Here is an 18,887-nt window from a genome sequence, read left to right as displayed (position 1 = left end):
TGCACTTGTATAGCTTCTCAATGCCAACCAAGTGCTCTTCTTAGAAATCATAGAGGAGCAGGGCTGGAAGAGGCCTCTATAGGTCACCTAAATCCAAACCCCTGCCTGAGAAGTTCATCCCTATCCAAACCATCCTATACAAATCCATAATCTAACCTCTTAGTAAAACTACCATCAACCCTGACACAACATAAGACAGAACACCCTAACCTGCTACAGAAAAGCAAAGGGACCAACACGCTGCTTCTGTAAAAGCTTGTTAATATACACTCAAGAGATCCCAGGGAGAAGACCATGCCCCCCGCTATAAAGGAAAGCAAAAACAATCCACACCAATCTGACCATGAGATAGCATTCCTTCTGGACCCCAAATACAGGTTTCCCTCGCTTTATGCATGTTCTGTATGTGCAAATTTGCTCTTATACGATGACCCTTTTTATACCAAAAATGTGTTATACACAAGCTAAATTCACTCTTATGCGATTGGTGTGGTGGAAGCCCGCAGTCAGCTGCTTTGTGCAGTGCACATGCACCAAAATACAGTCTCCTGTGTAGATCTGTGCTCCTCGCTTGATGTCCGCGACACGTGTTTCTGTAGCTGCCATCCCCATTATGATAGTGCCCTGTGCTTGTGTGCACTGTCTGCTGTTGGTGAGTACCAAAATTGTCTTGTAAAAGTGCCAGAAATGGGTCTGGGAATCAGTAGAGTCATGGTCTTGGAACGCATTTCTATTGGTTTCATTGTAAAGTGGGTTCTCTTTATGCGAATTCGAGTAGGGCACCGTTTGCCAGGAATGCGTGCACTGCATAAAACGAGGGAAACTTGTATGCAACTGGCCCGACCCTAAGCTGAGGAACAAGACCCCCTAGCCCAGCGGTTCCCAACCTCGGGTCATGACCCAAATGAGGGTCGTGGGGGCAATGCCGGCAGCACCACACACAAAGGATGAGCCATGCCACATGCTCCCGCCCCTGGGCCGCCACCGCCACGGCACTCTGCTCCCAGCAGTGGGTTGCAGCAAAAAAAGATTGGGAGCCACTTCTCTAGCCAGAAACCTCTCACTTTAAGTCCCAGAAGGGCCACCCCAGACAAAATTCTCAGCCTTGGTTATAGCCAACACCTAAGCTAGGGACAGACATTACACATAAACCAGTTTAAGTGATCAGAAACTGGTTTAAACCTGTAACAGAACAGATGTTCAGTGCACATAAACCAGTTTGAAAATGGCTGAAACTGATTTAAGATAAACCTGGCTGAATGTAGTATCAGACTTAACTGATTTGGGTCAAACCAGTTTATGCAATGTCTGTTCCAGACCCCTTGCTGGTTTCAGATAAACCAGACACCACCATGATCCCATCATGCTCTCTGAGCTGGGTGGGGCTCTCTGCTCCACCGCAGGGCTGCCCCCTACTCTCTGCCCCCTGGCTGCAGCTCTGGCAGAGACTTGCAGGCACAGAGTGTCTGCCTAGCTTCTCCCTGCTAAACACGGATTATTCCCACCGCCCCCTGCCTTATGCAGACACCTCAGCATTAGCTAGCAGATCACATGTCTGCCCTGCTGAAGTCTGGCCACGCCCCCCTCAGCTAGTCCTGTACAAGGGAAGGGAGGGCTGCTCTAGGCCCCCCCACCCCTGGTTTCTAGCCTGAGCCACTGCAGGCATGTGCCTGCATTTCTGGAATAAAAAGGGAATGTCTATCCACCTCCAAATCGGTTCAAGTTTTGCAGATTAAACTATCCTGCAAAGATTGAATCAATTCAGGCTCAGGTTTTTTGAATATCTGTCCCTACCCCTAATGCCTCTAAGGAAGGCTTAAAAAATTATTGCATGTTTCAAGCTCACTTCCATCCAGTGGCTGGCAGGGTCCCAGGGAGTGTGAAGTAACACTGTAGACAGCTCATTCTGGAGACTAAAGCCCCATCTATGCAGTTGGTTGCACATGAGTGCATAGTTGTGACTGCATGAAGCTCCATTAACTGAAGCCCTTATGCAGGACCTCCACATACAAAAGATCATAGCATCAGAGCCTAAAATACTGCCTATTCAATTGCCCCATTGTATTAGGGGACCAATATCTGCTCAGTTTTGCAACCTGTGCAACCTAATTGCCTATTTCTAAGCACTGGGGGGTCACATTTAAGAACCTCTGACACTATAGGTGTATAAAAGAGCAGTTCAGGATGAATAGAGACCATATGGGGCCTTACAGCTGTCTTAGCATTTAGACCCTGGAATGTGTTTTGCTGCATCTGCTTAAAGGCTTGTTTTGATGAGTGCATCAATGCAGGGTACAGACTTAGCAACAAGGACGCCTACAGCTGTCTGTGGCTTTTAAATTTTGTGATAAACACACCACTCTGACCCACATCAAGTTCAAAGAAACCATCACAACCAGATACTGACTCCAATGATCCCTTTGAGGCATCAAGAAAGTATCCCTCCCCCATCCTCCAAAAGCAAAAAAATAAAGGACAAAAAGGAGCAAGCCAGTATTTTCTGATCAAACTGTAAACCAGGCAACCAGGCAACTCAATTAACCAAAAAATCAAAACCCCAGTATCACCAGGAAATGACTAAAAACTCTCAAAAGAACCAGTTCTGTGGAAATTCCTTAATTACTTATTTAACCAGAAACAATTAGACAACCAGCTAATAATAGGACTTCTAATGGCAAGACCTACATCACTCTCAAATTCAACTGTAAATGATTCTCAGCTCAATTCATTCCTTTATGAGTAGTTGGAGGGTAATTACTCCTAAACTAGCTTTCCATAAACACCTTTTACAGCACTTTAATTTTAACTGTCTTTCCAGCTCCAAGTAGGCAGGGTTTGCGGCAGGCAAGATATTACCCAATTTTTATCTGCCTATGCTAAAAAGTTGCCTCGCACTTGAGCAGTTTATGTGGGTATTTTAGTGCCATAAGTGCTGGTGACTTATCTGGGCACCTTTACACCATACTGGACTGTGCTAGGGAGCACTGTTGTGAACATATGACCTGCCCACTCACTTCTGTTGAACATATACTGAAAAGTGACGTGTGGCCACTTTTTGGAACACACCCAGTACCATGCTTAGCTAACATGGTAGAGTGGAGCAAGTAAGCAGAGCTCTCTCACACAGTCCATAATGGTGGAAACATATTCTCCCTGTTGGCCCTGACACCCAAACCACTGCAACAACTGAAAAAAATGATGTCTGGTACTTATACAAAGTTATGCTCTTACTTTACCTTTGTTTGTGTGCACTCATCTCAAAGGAACCTAAGATGGTTGAAAAACATCACTAGAGAGGACTGGTATACCATGGTTTTGACAGTGTTTGGAGCACAGAGAGGAGGGAGTGTCCTGCCCCAGGACCCCTGCCTAGGAGTTGTGGAAGGAGAGGAATCAGGAATTCATTTCCTATTTTATATGCCCAGATTTTCAGAGGTATTCGGGTACAGAAAAGAGAGGTGCCTCACAGAACTCGCTTGTCCACTGCCCACTTGACTTCTACGCAATGGCTACTGAAGTCTCTACTTGTGTGTAAAGAAAATTTGTGTGGGGTGTGGCAGCTGGAGCCATGCACTAGAGCCAGAGTCCCCGGGGTCACAACCCCAGGACCCTGTCAGGATAGCCTGGGAGCCTTAGGATACTTACTGGAGCAAGAGCAGCATAAGCCAATGCTTACAGGGCAGAAGCAGCATAAGCCAATGCTGTATTGGCTTTTAGAATACCTGTCAATCAAGTTTGGTGGTGCCAGGCTGATGACGTCAGCCCGTGGCACCACCACGGGAAGTTTAAAGGGCCCGGCTAAGGCTGGGCAAGGGGGGTTGTGGCCACCGGGTGGGAGCACTTCAGGAGCAGAGTAGCCCAGGATGCTGCAACTCTGGGGGTGACTACGGGTGAGCAAAGCCCCATGGGAGCTGGAGTGAGGCAGTGCTTAGGAGCTGGGAACACCCCAACAGCAAAGCTGCTCCAGACAGGCTACCTTTCTTTTTTGTACTTTCATTTTTTTGTTTGCAGTTTGAGGACCCACTGTACTCAAAGACAAGACAATGTGGCCAAAGAGGGTTGGCAGGAGAAGTTGGCCAGACCCAAGCCCCAAAGCTCAACCAGGTGGATCGGAGCAGGCCAGGACCGAGTCTGAGAGGCTTGCTTTATTGTTTTGATCATTAATGTTTTGCTGTCAGAGCTGATGCAAGGAATGGTGAAAGACCCCTCATTGTAGCCTGGGCACTTTGACAGTGAACCAGGCACTGGGATAAGCCTGAGAAAAATACAATGTAGGGCCAAGCCTCAACAAGCTGGGCCAGAGGCCTGAAGAGGCAGTAGCGAATGGCACAAACACTACACGCACAGCTGGCGAGTGGAAGGGGTGTATGGGAGGTGAAGCCCAAGGTCAGCCGCACTGGACACGTGAGTACTACCAGTACCTGGTGGGAGGGTACACCACTGAACTCCTCCTTAAAGTAAGTTTCCAGCAAGACGTGGCAGACGAGCAAGGGAGCCCTGCATGGGATCAGGGAAGCTCACGAGACCAGAGCGTACAGCGCAGAGACTTGACAGTCAGACTCTGAGGGCATTTTTTAAAGTAGCATTCTTGTATTCATGAAAGGAGTTGGTAAAGACAAGCATTTCTACATGTGCTCAGGGAGGGGAGGCAGGGCACATCAGTATCCCCATGCTTAAAAATGGTGGCAGGGGCACTTTATCTAAAGCTCATCATCTGTGAGACACTGGAGGCTGCTGGAGCATAGTAATTACCACACTCCAGCAGACTCGATTAAACGAGTCGGCTCCAATGTGCTGGAATGACAGCATGTTGGAGCAGCTTCAGTGCTCGTATATAGGCACCCGATGACTCTTGAGGACCCTTCCAACCCTACGATTCTGTGCCTCAAATGAAGTGCTTGAGCGCAGAGCCCTGATATTTGGTTTCATGGTGAGCCTACCTGACATGGCTTTTTTATGCCGTAAAGCCCCAATACAGTAGCCTTTACTCTGTCAAGTGCCCCATTCAAGCAAAAGAATCCAAACAGAAGTCTATGCAATAAGGGCCCATATTTCCATAAGGTCATGATCATAACATCTGGCAAAATAATGGCTCACCACTCCACCAGGTTATTTATTCCTTTGATTTCTGCTAACGTTCCTGTCGAATGCGTATAGATTTATTATTTTAATTATCTCAAGCTTGTAGAGATTTAAACATCTGTTATAGGTGTTCAATACGTATTAGAACAGTAATCAATTTCTCCTTAAGCAGAGGAGTGATTTATGGTTTACTGTGTGCAGCTAACCTCAATGTAGTCAATACCAGAAAGATATTTCAAAAGGAAACAGGAGGCTCTTTAAATTAGCTCCTAATTAATTCTATTTAGGCTGTCTAGATGGAACATAACATTACAAAACCCTAAAAGTCTTTTAATTACCAAATTGGTGCATTTTCATCAGGTCTTTGATTGCCAAAGAAACAACATTCTGTCTTCCTAACATCAGGACGGCAATTTATGGATTATCTGTACAGCTCACATTAAACATTTTCTGTCCCACAAGGACTTCATGTTTGTGTAATAGATCTATTAGCTAGTGATGATGATGAACCATAAAAAAAGTTTTGGCCCTGGGCCTTGTCCAGCATTCAGGATTTAAATCATATTGGAAATTTCAAGGGGAAAGCCTTTTTGTAAGGTTAGGCTTGGGAAGAAGGGAGTTCCATTAACAGTCCAGCTTGTGGAAAGTATAGAAGAGTGATCTTGGCATTACAGCCTTGCATCTTAGCTTCCTTCCTGACTGAAATCTGTGAATAATAGGGCTGTGCGAAAATTTCACCGGTTGTTTCGATTTGGCACTGTTTCAACTAATTTTGAGCTTGAAACAGTAAGATTGAATCGAAACGAAGGGCTTCAAAACTGCCTTGAAACAAAACTAGGCTAGTTGAAATGTTTTGAAAGTTTCAAAATGTTTTGAGTTTCAAAGCCAGCAGCAAGAGACAGGGGAGAACCAGGGCTGCGCTGCCAGCACCAGCCAGGAGCTCAGCCCTGGCTCTCCCCGTATCCTGCTGCCGGAAGCCGATAACAGCGCAGGGGAAGGGAACTGGGCTCAGTTCCCCACCCCAGCGCTGCGATCCTAGCTAGGCTGACTCCCCACCCCCAGCGAAACATCAAAACAGCATCGAAACAGCCTTTCAGTTTCAATGGAACGGAACAGAACAGCTGTTTTGAATCAAAATGAAATTCGAAATGAAACGCTGTTCCTTCGAACCGTCGAAACTGAAGGTGAAACAGAACGGTGCCGTTTCACACAGCCCTAGTGAATAAGTATTAAGCTGTAGTGCAATAGATGAATAGGCCTGCTTTAGTGGAGGCTGAGTGTTCTCTCAGTAACACTAGTGTATGTCAGAAGTGACTAGTGAAGTCGATCAATCAAGTGATACCTCTAAAAACACTGTAAGAAGGAAATCCGGAAAAAAATGTAAAGTAAACTTTGGATCTACTCACCCATTAATCTCTGTGCTGTTGGTCTTGAACAACCAGCCCACAAAGATTGCCTAGCTAATGTACTCAGACCTGGATATCCTAATACAAGAACGGGGTAGGGGGGCGCTAGTTTGAACAATGACTAAGTGATTAGGGAAGCTGCTCTCCTTGCAGCTAATCCAACACATGTGGCCTTTAATCAGGAGGAATAACAGTTTGTTAGCACTTGAGGCAAACAGTATGAAGTTGAAAGCAAGGGACTCCTGTGGCCTAATGTCCCTTCTTCCTCTGTCCTTAAAGTTCTGGTGAAACAGCATTTCCACTGGACTGGGACTTTACTCAGCCGGGGAAACCCGTTCAGGATCTATCCCAAGAGAGTTATCCAGAGAATGAATCAAACTGAGGGTGAAGACTCTCAGACTCTTGAAGCACAGAGGCGGAGGATGTCTATGATCTGTTATTGTCACCTTAGCAGCAGGGATTCAGACAGAGGCAGTATGAGACTGGGTGAGAACTGACATTGTGTCCTGAATATATTAGGCAAGAAATCCCTAAGAGGAATCACATTGTAATGCACGCTAACCAGACATGGCTAACCAGAAACTTCTGCAATACCATTTTGAGCCACTGCCCTGGAAAGGAAAAAGAAGACTTTTTTTTAAAGTAGCTTCATTGCATGCAAAACAATAAAGCACCACAACAATAATAGATGCTCACCCATTCTCAACAAGTTTGTCCTTGACGAATTTTAACAGATTAAAGAGGCAAAAGTTAAACCAGCCGAGAAAGTGCAGAATGCATTAAAGGAGGCACAGACTGTACTGTTCTCTTTTATGAATTTTGGAGGGGAGGGTGGAAGAGAAGAAACAAGCTCAAGATGAAATTGAAAAAAACAACAATTAACATCTTTTGCGAGTTGAGAAATGAAACCTTGCCAGTGTGGAATTGACTGATTATTTTTAGTACCTGGTAAAATTAAGACTTAGTTTTGGAAATAGAAATTTACCCTACCAGCCCTTCAGAGTGAAGAAATGCAAGAGCTCAGATACCTAAGGGGCAAAAGAAACCAAACCAGTTCTTATACAGCAAGGTATTTGACCAGCTCTGTCATGAACCAAGATTTGATGAGCACACAACTGCATTTCTGGTCTAGAACAGTGGCCAGCAACCCCTCCAAGCCATAGGCCTTTAAAACCCAGCTGGGGTCCCATGCAGGCTGGAGGCTTTGGCAGCATTCTGGCAGTGGGGCAAAGCATGGGGGAAACTGGCACCAGGATAGCCACTGCTCCCAGCTTCCCAGCCTCAGTGCAGATCCTCACTGCCCAGACCTAGTGCAGGCACAAGCAAAGCCCCGTGATGCCGAAGACCCCCCCAACTGACGCAAACTTGCTGATGAAACCCCCTGGCTCCACGGGCCAGATCCAGTGGTCCTGCAGGCCCAGTTGCCGCCCCCTGGTCTCAAATCAGATCTGAAAGAAGGCCAAAGCACTTAAGTCCACAGAAAGCTTGACCAACAGAGGAGCTAATACAAATATTAGTATTACCTTACTGACTCACCAGGTCCCCTGGGAAATGGGGGGTTTAAAGGAAGGAGCAGTGACTTTGTAGATCAGAGCCAGGTAGGTATTCCTTGAACAGGAGGCAAAATGGAAATGAAATACAGAGAAGCCTTTAAGGCAAACAGATCTAAGAGAAAGCCAGGCAGACACAAAGGGTTAATCCATAACGTTTGAAAAATCAGTGACTAAAAACCAAATACTAGCACACTAGGGAATTCCATGCTATTGATTTGCACATCAGAAATCAGACACCTGGTAGCTTGACCTGTCCCCTGTAGTTGTAGGAATACTGTTTTCTCTCCCACATACCAGACTTCACTAATTTCTGCATCTAGATGTCAAATCACAGAGACTCAAAAGCAAAGGGCACCCCCCTGGCTTAATAAAGCCACCAGCAGTTCCAAAAAGCCTTTTGCTTCCAGCACATCTAAGCGAATGTGAAGGAATAAGCTGAATGCCTTGGTTGGGAGAAAGTTAGAGCTGTGATGTAGAAACAAAGTCTAGTTATTTGCACAGGTTTTAAGATACCATAGGAAGCACACACAGAGTCAATGGAAAAAAACTCACATGGACTTCAACAGGCTTCAATAGAATCACTTCCAAAGTGCTGTTGCACTCTACAAAATGAGCATGAAAAACTTGAACTGCTTTCATCTAACAAATTTACTCGGGGGGGAGGGGGATATAAAAACCCAGTATTCCTACAAGGCCAAACCTTGATGATCTTCTCCAGTGCTCAGGGGGACTACAGTTTGGCTCAGGTACAGAAAATGCACTTCTGCTATTTCTGTGTAAGTTGGAGCAGAAATTGCGAGGGATGCTGGGAGAAGAATGGGGAGAAGGTCCTGGGACCTGGCAGGATGAGCAGTGAGAAGAAGAGCACCACAATACTGAGAAAGTGAGCCAGGGTGGCCCATGAGTCATGGAGAAGATAAACCTGGAACACCCTGATTTCATTTGTATAGCCCCCTGCTTCAAGCAAAGTGGATTTTTCTCTGGTGTGACTTTTGCAACTGCATTTTTGTAACAAGCCTGGTGTCTCCCTGTCAGTGGGGAAGAAAGAATGTGAAATTAGTAAAGGTGTGAAACAAAGAGTTTACACTTAGCTTTAATGATATACATCAATTTGCATACAGATTATGGTATTCACGCCATCTGACGCTTTGTCTAGTAGAAATTTGCTGCCTCATTTCAGTACCGAGCTAGAAACACATACTTAATAGCTCATAAGAAACAAATAGGTTCTGTGAGCTTTAAGTGGATGCTGTTGCTATATGCAGATGTCAAATCTAAAATTACACTGCAGAGAAAGCATGCTTTATCTTTTATGAGCAATATATGCTAATTGGAGGGCAAGAAATAAAAAGATATGATCTTTTTTTTACTCAGAGATAAGGAACTAGGTCGCAAAGCAGGTATGACCCTCTTTGCACATGAAAAAGGATGCAGAACAAGCAGGATATGTATGGTTTAGGATCCCACGCTTCAAATCATTTGCATTGGCATTTGGGGCTGAATCTTGAGTCAGACCATGCATAGGGGCATGAGGCATTCCCTTCTGCCCCAATGTCATCCACATCACAACCCTAAAACAGCAGTCACCTTGCTGCTATTCCCCTGCTGATGCAGCTGGTAGGCAAATCAGGAAATTATAGCTAAGTCTCTGAACCCTATTTTCAATCCCTGCTCTGCTCCCAGAGCCAGGAAACTATAGAGTACCCTGCACTCAGAGTAGACTGTAAAGTGCCAGCTTAACTACTTCCCTCAGCCTCCACAGGTGCTTGGGAAGAGCTGTACAGGAGGTCTCATTTCTACAGCTTTACTCTAGAAAGCTCTAGGTAAAGCCCACCCATGAGAGATACAAGTGTGAGACAGCAACTCAGCACTGCTGCCCCTCAGCCTTGGTACTCCCGAAGAGCATCCCCTCCAAAGTTCAGCCCCTCGCTGGACAGCACAACACTTCCAACTGATGTGTCACATTTACCGTAGAGACCAAGAAACACAGGGGCAACGTTGGAGACTGTGCAAAAATCTTTTTGCACCTATGAAGCAGAGGTCTTCATCATACTGAAACACTATAGAGCACAGCAAAACAAAGCAGCATGGGAGGCAATTAATGCCCCCCCCCAGCAAAGAAAATCCTGCCATAAAGCCCACAAATGCAAACTCAGTGCCACAGTATACCAGTCCATGGACCCAGGCAAAACCATACTGGTATCTACCCTGTAAAGATGGGAAGGAGGGGCATCTTTATTAGGGAAACAGGCCAGCCCTCCAGTTTCCACTGTTGCTCCAAGAAGAAGTGCTATGGCGATTAGGAAACCTCTTCCCATCCTTCCTCTGCTCTGAAGCAAGAACGACAATACTACGCAAACAAGCCTCCAGTCAGAGCCTTGGTTTTATCTTTTTGTACACTAGGTCATAGCAGGCTAATCGCTACGGACCATTACAAGCACCGACCACCCAGGTCGCAAGAGATGGGCCTCCACTATATAAGCCCTCCTGTTCTAGCAGAGCGGTTGAGTCAGGCCTCTGCCCTCTGCTGCCTCTAAAGGCCAAAATCAAAGCCCACTGAAACCAAGGTAAGAGACCTCCATGGATACGGGACAGACCCCTGCAGACCCTAGGAGCTGCACCACGGACTTCTCCAAACACAGAAGAGTCACTTCCACAGCAAGCACCGAAGCCCAGCCTTGTATTCTGCCTGGGAATAGGCAGCAGAGAGATCTTTTGGAAAAACATAATAGGTCAAATGCATGTCTGGCATAACCCCCAGAGACCATGACTCACTGGAGACTCTGTCATTGATTTCAGCGATCTCAGGACCAGGATTTTACTTCACCCACTGGTTGAACACGAGGATTGCTTTCAAGCCATTCTGCACTGAACTTTCCCAACCACGAGCATTTCAAGAACAGACAGCTCTAAGAGGAACCACCCTGCCTTGGCTGTGCTCTCTAATCAGCTGCTGTTGCTTTTGGTGAGCCAGTCTAACTACCCATAAAGTAAATTAGTGTCTAATTGACTCGGATAATAGCTGAGGGCACTCAGCACCTCATAAGATCCTCACAGCCATGTGCGAAACAGGGCTTTTTTCCCCGTTCTGGCTAAGGAAAGGGATGTAATGACAGAATCTAGTGGGTTGTCAGCTCCACTCCTCAGACTTTAATGTAGCTCAAATAAATTATATTGAATAACAACTTAATTAGTACTGAATTAGATCATTAACTTTCACTTTCTAACTGTGTTGTGATCGCTAGCTGTTGTGGAACAGCTCCCTGATTTGCAAGCGTACTGCTTAAATACCCTGTTCATAGATTCATCTGTGCTTTTGCTGGTTCTGGGAAAGAAAACTGTGAATCAAGTCTAAATGATTTAGCTGGCTGAAGAGATGCATCTCATTGGCGAGCGCAAAGAGTTAAAATCACTCCTGGTGACACAGTGCGCAAGCAGATATTTTATTTCTGTAGTGAAACACGCTTTGATATATGACATTCATAAATATGCAGCGTCTTGATAGCTGAAGTTATTAGCAGAGAAGGCGAGCTGGGGCTTGATCCTGCGCCTATTTGGCTTGCTCCCACATCTCCCTTTGAGGTCAGCAGGACTTCTGGCTGTACGTGGACCACAAGATCAGAGCATGGGCCTTTTACTATTGGGCATCTGAAGACATAGCAAAGCAGAGTCTGGTACTGACCATTAGCTCATCCCTTTGCTGCATGGCAAGTACCACATGCCCCTGGAAAGCAAGACATAAAACTGTACGTACCGATCGTTTCTTTTTCCCTTCTCCCTCTGCTGCTCAGTTTGTGCCTTTGAAAACCAAAGGGAGACTAGGGAGGACAAATGATGATTGTGAGCTTACTTTGTGTTCCCAGTGATTGGGCTTCAGGCATCCACAGGAGTGACACTGGTGTGCAGAATCAGATGACAGACAGATGAAGTCAGAGGAGAAAGACACCTTTCAAAAGGTCCCACGAGAAGCAAAAGAGACAACCCCAAACCAGAAGAGCCAACAGGACAGTGGCTTAGGACACTGGCCTAAGATGTGGGAGACCCAGGATCAAGGCCTCACTTTGAATCAGGTGAAGCAGAGACTTGAACCAGAAGTCTCCATATTCCCAGCTGAGTTCCCAAACCACATGCTTACTGACTCCTCTGAAATGGAGCTTTCTGTCTCACCCCACCTTCCCCTCCTGCCCCAAAGAATAATCTTCCCATTAAGTTTAATGAAAACCTCTAGGTTCACACTGTGTTAACTGATCAGACAAGACTAAAAAAAGGGGGTGGTGATCAGATAATTCCTGACTGGCTCTGGACACAATGAGTGATATACCACCTGAAATCCTTGGCATGCTTCAATCCCTCCGCTTGCACAATACAGGCCACCAGATCCAAACTGCAGGGTGCTGTACATGGTTTACTGGCAAATTGTGCACCTCAGCATTAAGGGTTGAGGTTTTTATTATCTTAAAAAGTTAGTCCACTGGTTCCCACTGGCTTCTAGTAGAGCCTCTGGGTCCTTTAGAAATCCTCATTCATAAAATGCACCTCTTTGCTGCTTCCTTCTTTTAACCTTATTACTAGGTGCTCTCCCTTTTACAACTCTACCAGCCAAGGCTGTTCTTCTTTGCCCACTTCACCCTTTGGTACCTACTGTTCCCATCCGCCGTCTTCCTGGATCCCTCCCTAAAGCGAGTCAGCTTGCCCACCACACCACACAAATACAGCCGCGCTGCTTTTGGTTCAGGATGTGGCATATGCAGAGCAGCCTGGGACAGGAAGTTTACAGTACTGAAGGCTTTATTTTAGCTACTGGAGTAAATGTCCTTCTACCATTAAAGCATGCTGCCTCACTCCCTTTCTGGCATCTTCTATCTACACCACCTCCCCACAATGCTGACTTAGCTTTTCTACTGCTTACGACCAAAGTTGTTGGTAAATTCTTTGCCATTTCACAGTGCTATGGCTCCTACTTTCTGAAGTACTGCTGTTTAAAGTGTTTAGTAGTGTTCAATGTGTTTAGTAACAATTTGGACACTGGCATTGAAAGCTGCTCAAGCAAGTTTGCAGACAACACAAAATCGGGAAGGATTGTGAACACGCTGGAGGATGCGAGTGCAATTCAGAACGATCTTGACGGTTTGGAAAGCTGGGCTGGAGCTAACAGGATGAAGGTCAATGTGGACAAATGTAAGGTGCTGAACCTCGGGAGGAATGATCAAAAATGCAAATATGAAGTAGGTGACACCTGGCTGGATGGTAGCACTATGGAAAAGGGCTTGGGAGTCTAGGTAAACCACAGACTCAATATAAGTCTACAGTGTGGTGCAGCTGCACAAAAGGTGAATGTGGTTTTTGGATGCATCACTAGAAGCATTGGGTGTAAGACACAGGAGGTGATAATGCCTCTACTTGGCACCAGCTAAGCCTCATTTGGAGTACTGTGTGCAGTTCTGGGTTCCACATTTTAACAAGGAGGTGGAGAAGTGAGAAAGGGTCCAGAGGTGGGCAACAAATGATCAAGGGCTTGGAAGGCAAGTCATAGGAGGAGAGGCTGAAGGAGCTAGGCATGTTCAGCTTGTGGGAAAAGCACTTAAGAGGGAACATGATAGCAGGCTTCAAATACTTGAAGGGCTGCCATAAAGAAGAGGGAAAGCACCTTTTCTCTCTTGCTGCAAAGAGAAGGATGTGGACCAATGGCCTGAAGGTGCAGCAAAGTAAATTTAGATTGGATATTCGGAAAAACTTCTTCACCGTTATAATAGTGAGGCAGTGGAATAGACTGTGGAGGGAAGTTGTGGACTTGCCATCACTGCAGGTGTTCAAGAAGAGGTTGGTCAAGCACTAGTCGGGAATGCTCTAGGCATGGGTGATCTACCATAGGTATTTTCCATGCTTTGGGGCTTTGTTGATTATTCCTACCCGCACCCTCACCCTTCTGCTACATGTGTCAGGGTGTTTTTAAGCCTTCCTTTTAAGCCTTGGGTGTTGGCTACAGCCAAGACTGGAAACTTTGACTGGGCTGTGCCAATGCTCCTGCTGGAATCAAAGCTGGAGGTTCCTGGCTAGGGGGTCTTGCCCCTCCATTCAGGGTCAGACTAATCACCATATTTGGGGTCAGGAAGGCATTTTACCCCATGGTCAGATTCATATGGACTCAGGGGTGGGGTTTGCCTTCCTTTGTAGAAGGGGGCATGGCCCTTTACCCAAGATCTCTTGAGTGTTTCATAGAAGAAGTAGGACATTAGCTGCCATGGCTCCCCTGCTCTACCTGTGGCAGATTACGGTGTTAGGTCTGTGTTATGTCACCTTATGTAGAGTTTACATTATGGTTTATGATAGGGATGATGATTTAGATAGGGACGGTCCTGCCTCAGGCAGGGGGTCGGACTAGATGACCTCTGGAGGTCACTTCCAGGCCTACTTCTCTATGATGCTATGAAATGCTGCATTGTGCTGCACTTTTGATGTTACTATCTGGCTTAATTGAGCTAACACAAGCCCTGAGAGATGTTACCCTCTTCACTCAACATGCAGTACAAATAATTGAAGTATCGTCTTTTATCCATGCCAGGTCACCTCAATAACTATCACATTAGTTATAGTTGGCGTTCTGCCCCAACGAGAACTATGTTTAGCTGTCATTAACTTTCCCCATGCCATGAACCTTCTCAGGGGAAACGATAAATATGACAATTGTTTTCTATGTAATACGTTGCTGAAGCAGAGGGAATCTGGGGCCCCAGTAAAAGCTGAGATGCATGCAGCATACAAGCCATAGAAAATTGTTTGATATTTGTAACACGTTCACCAAAAGGGACATGAACTTGTCATTCAACTTGCTGGTAGCCTGGTTTAAGAAGAAAATCCAAAAGATTGAGATTTCATATTTCCCTGCAAAGATCCCCATGGCGCCACTCCCTACACAATAGTTTTTTTAAATAACTTGAGAGGGAGGTTGGGTTTATCCAGCCACTTGTGGTATGCCAGCATATGTTCCAACCATTCAACACTGATCCAAGCAGAGATGGGACTGAACACCCTGCTAGTTGGAATATATTGTCTATACATCCAGAATGAGCAGGTGAAACCCAGCAACTAGGACAAATTATTACAATATTTGTATTTCCCTTCCATAGTAACATTTCAAAGTTACAGGCCCCAGGGTGGCAGGCACCATACAAATGTGTGAGAGTGTCTTTGCACAGAAGGCTTTATTCTCTAAGAATAACATAGGAATAACATATTCTCTAAAGATAACATAGGAAATGGTAAAAAGAGGAAATAGGGGCACTTTAGCTTCCCCAACTAAAGATCACACAGCTGATGACAGCCATAGGAGCCACATCTCCTGATTCCCAGTCCAAAGGTGCAGGCTTTACACCATCCTGCTTCATGTGGTGCTAGACTTTTCAGTGCATCCATTTCCTAACCAAGAACTGCTTCATAAAACAACACAAAATAAAGGTGTCAGGGCAACTTCTTCAACCACTTGGCTTAACAACTGCTTATGGGAGCTCATGGGGTTTTTTTTATCCTCACCATCATAGATTTAATAAGGGTATACTGTCTAATTATTAGACAGTAAAGTGGATATTCAATCCGTTCCTCTCCTGAGCTGCTGCGGATAAGCAAACTTTATAGCATAAGCAATCCTAGCACCGTAACCATGCAAGTAAAGCAAGCCTCATCTCAGAGGGCCTGAAACCTCCAAGTTTGCTCTCAGCATCAGGCAACCAAACAAGGAGCACGCTGCACTGCTTCTGTGTCCCACAGCTCAATCGAGCTCAAGCACCCTTAAAGCAGAAGTATTTGGAAATGGAAAACCCCACGCAGTTGTCAGAAACCTTACAGTAAGCAAATGTCTACATCCAGCTGGCCCTAGTGTCTCTCCTGACACTGAAACACAGCTGCGGATTAAGGCAGACTCCTGTTGTCAAGCACAGGTGCCCAAAGGAGTGAGAGCAGCCATCGCAGCAGAAGAAAAGAACCTGTGTAGTTGGCAGAGCTGCAGCTTCTGCGTCTTGCCTCTGTTACGCCCATCCCTCCCCGTCCCCCTCCCCCTGCCCAGCTGTGCCCCGACCTCCTAATGACTGAACCAACAGGTGCTACGTCTTGCTCTGTGTGACTCTGCACTACTCAAAGCAGAGGAAGTGTTAGAGTCAAATTACAGCATTGCAGTCAAATTAAAATCTGACTTGAACCCAAGAAAGTGAGAGTTGAGGTTGATACCGTAACCAGCCCAGGTGCCATGCCTGGGCTTTATCCCTCTGGAAATCAACAGGGAAGCATTGCCTAACTCTCAAAAGCTCCTTTAACAGTACTCTGTGTTAGACAGGAGGTCAGACTAGATGATAGCCGTCCCATTTGGACTTCAAACCCATTAATCCCAGCCAATAGTAGCTAGGACTGAATATTGTGAGGGTCTGAGTGGTCCCAGCATCACTTGCCTGAGCTGACAGTTGAAGATATTAGAAGCTTGCGAGATGCTCCGACTCTTGAATAATCAGACCCAGATGGTTTTATGACTACAAAGAGCCTTCACAGGGCCACACTTCCGAGTCCCATTGACTTCTTCTGGCTGTGTTTAAACATTAATGAATCAGTGTGCAGTAGGGCTGTGCGAAGCTAAGGGTGGTGATTTGATTTGGAGGAGATTCAGCCCGATTCGGTGGTCGAATCTCTGAATCAGATTCGGCTGAATCAAATTGGGACAGTGATTCGAATCACTGAATTGAATCATTGTCCCCCGAATTGGCCAAATCCGAAGTGAATACTAGCCAATTCGCACAGGCCTAGTGTGCAGGGCTTTTACTAGGAAGGCAATGGGTGTCTTATGATCAGATGTATTGCTGACCAAAAGCAAAGCCTGGGCTATAATCTGACTAGGGGAGTCCCTTGCAGCAGGTTATTCCTGTTATGTTATTTTTTAAATCATTTAAGTCTGAATCTTCCAGTCCATCCCTACCCTCCCTACCCTCAGCTGTATAATACAGTGTGGGAAAAATTAAATGTAATTAACTTTTCCCTTTCTTAATTTTTTTTTTAATTTTAATTAAACATTTCTCATTTGGAAAGCGGATGTCAGGCTGACAAAGGGTAACAATGAAGGAAACATGCTTGGGAGATTGAGATAGGAGGATTCTGATAACTTTAACCACTCCATTAAAGGGGGCAAGGGGAGGGGGAGAGCTATTTTTGCACCGGCTAAACTTCTGCTATTCCAAATCACATTTTCTACTATCGTGGCAAGAAGGGGAACATTATGTATGGTCTCACAGATCAGATGCTAAACATAGGCTGGCGTTGTTAAAAGAGCCCACAGGAGTTATGCAGCTAACTCCCTATACAAATAGGACCTGGGCACCGTTGTATCTTTAAAAGCAACATCCAAAGAGCTTTAAGGCTCCTCTAATTTACAGCCCAGGCCAGTGGTTCTCAAGAAGCTATTCACTATCTGAGAAGTGGCATAGCCAATAATCACTGTTTTATGTACTTTTTTGTGTTAGGAAACCAATTTATGGGGAGCCTATAATATTATATAAGCAAGATGCATTCATTTATAAATGACCACAAAGCATTAATGAATCATTTTGGTAAAGGAGAAAATGTGTACTAAGAAAATGTTAATGTAGTACGTTCATCTCTTGCTGTTCACAGGGCTGTAGAATATACTTTCCAGTTTGGTGACATATCTTGTACTTGAGCAGTGGGGGCATCCTGCTGTAGTAATATAACCATTGCAAACAGAAACCTCAAGATCTAAATGCTGAAAAGAAAAAACTAAATATAGTCAAGGTCCTGCATATGCAGGGATAGTTCTCCAAGAAAAAATCCCTCTGTTTTTACATTTCACCATACTTTATAACAAAGTTGCATCCAGTTCTTATGCCCTAGATTATAAGCAAAATGTCCAAAATACCCTTAAAAATGAATGTAGTTTGCAACCTTCATTGCTGAAATGTACAATCACACATTGCTTAATATCCCAAAGATTTGTAATGGAGTGTTGTATATAAAAGAATGGGCTAGATCAGTGTATGTATACCTACCTAGGCATTATCCTATAAAAAATAATCTCTCAAAATAACTGAGCTTCTGGTGCCGGTGCAAGATACAATTCAAATGATTTTCTGTTTTGATATTCTAACAAATGTTCTTCCCCTAAAGCACAGGAAAGATGCATGGTGAACAACTTGCATAGGGCATATGGTACTGAAATAGCAAGCTGATAAGACTTTAACAGCTTTTGGCAGTGGTAAAAGATCAATTATTGCACCATAAATATTAAAAAATTCCTCCAGTCTTTTGTTGGAATGAGCATATATGTAAACGTAAGTGTTCCCCTCCTAATAGCAGCCCAACTTCCCTCTGAAAGCCATGTGTGACGTTAAATTAAATGCGCTATTACTATGCGTTTACATCTCCAGCTGTTAAAGATGAGGGGTGGCATAATTTCTGAACCCAATAGAACTGCACAGTCTGACCTACAGGGAAAGTGTAAAAGGTGAAATAATTTTGTTGCTCTCACAGTAGCATAAGGATTCATTGTGCATGGTGAAACCAGAACATGGCATTATGACAAACACAATATTGAGGATCTGTTCCACCAAAAGTCTGATCTCTCCATATCTCTGGCCTGCTCACAGACTGGTGATGGTGTCATCCCAGTTGGAATTCCTAAACTGGTCATTTTTATCAACACAGCACCCCAAAAAGTGCGATTCAAGCCTTAGATTTCAAAGCACATGCACACACTGACTTGGATTGAAAATCGAGGAGCAAGTCAGCAGCCCCACTCCAATCACTGTCGGTAGACAATGGTGGCATATTGTTACTACTGAAATTCATACTGCAC

Source organism: Alligator sinensis, unplaced genomic scaffold (genome assembly GCF_000455745.1).
Source record: "Alligator sinensis unplaced genomic scaffold, ASM45574v1 scaffold1388_1, whole genome shotgun sequence".
NCBI lineage: Eukaryota > Metazoa > Chordata > Crocodylia > Alligatoridae > Alligator > Alligator sinensis.
Note: the sequence above shows the minus strand (reverse complement) of the source record.